Source organism: Triticum aestivum, unplaced genomic scaffold (genome assembly GCF_018294505.1).
Source record: "Triticum aestivum cultivar Chinese Spring unplaced genomic scaffold, IWGSC CS RefSeq v2.1 scaffold14200, whole genome shotgun sequence".
NCBI lineage: Eukaryota > Viridiplantae > Streptophyta > Magnoliopsida > Poales > Poaceae > Triticum > Triticum aestivum.
This window is the reverse complement of record NW_025302367.1, coordinates 1-861: the sequence shown is the minus strand read 5'-3', so window position 1 is coordinate 861 and position 861 is coordinate 1. Positions and strand designations below refer to the sequence as shown.

General features: G+C 52.4%; 2 non-coding genes across 2 annotated transcripts; both read left to right on the top strand.

Annotated features, from left to right (window-relative positions):
* Positions 1–54: 54 nt before the first annotated feature.
* Positions 55–173, top strand: LOC123179395 (5S ribosomal RNA). The gene has a single exon (XR_006490334.1). It is a non-coding gene; the product is annotated as a 5S ribosomal RNA (ribosomal RNA).
* Positions 174–470: 297 nt separating this feature from the next.
* LOC123179396 (5S ribosomal RNA) lies at positions 471–589 on the top strand. The gene has a single exon (XR_006490335.1). It is a non-coding gene; the product is annotated as a 5S ribosomal RNA (ribosomal RNA).
* The last annotated feature ends 272 nt before the right edge of the window (positions 590–861 follow it).

The window sequence follows — 861 nt, the reverse complement described above, 5'->3', positions numbered from 1 at the left end:
TGTAGTGGAGCTGGGAGGGGCAAGGATAAGGGACGAAGACCGGGGTAACATGTCGGATGCGATCATACCAGCACTAAAGCACCGGATCCCATCAGAACTCCGAAGTTAAGCGTGCTTGGGCGAGAGTAGTACTAGGATGGGTGACCTCCTGGGAAGTCCTCGTGTTGCATTCCCTTTTTAATTTTTTTCGCGCCGCTTGCAAAACAAAACGCACGTGTAAGTAATATATTTACCATGTTTTATTATTTTGCACGAGTGCGGTAAGTCATAGCTGGGTGCTCACGATTCACGGGTCCAGCGTCGGCGTTGTGGCGCGGCAAGCGTGCACTGGTGCGGTTGAGAGGGAGGGGTGGAAACCGCGTTAAACTCGTCTCCGTAGTTGAGAGGGAGCGGCCAAAGCAATGTACAATCATCTTTGTAGTGGAGCTGGGAGGGGCAAGGATAAGGGACGAAGACCGGGGTAACATGTCGGATGCGATCATACCAGCACTAAAGCACCGGATCCCATCAGAACTCCGAACTTAAGCGGGCTTGGGCGAGAGTAGTACTAGGATGGGTGACCTCCTGGGAAGTCCTCGTGTTGCATTCCCTTTTTAATTTGTTTCGCGCCGCTTGCAAAACAAAACGCACGTGTAAGTAATATATTTACCGTGTTTTATTATTTTGCACGAGTGCGGTAAGTCATAGCTGGGTGCTCACGATTCACGGGTCCAGCGTCGGCGTTGTGGCGCGGCAAGCGTGCACTGGTGCGGGTGAGAGGGAGGGGTGGAAACCGCGTTAAACTCGTCTCCGTAGTTGAGAGGGAGCGGCCAAAGCAATGTACAATCGTCTTTGTAGTGGAGCTGGGAGGGGCAAGGATAA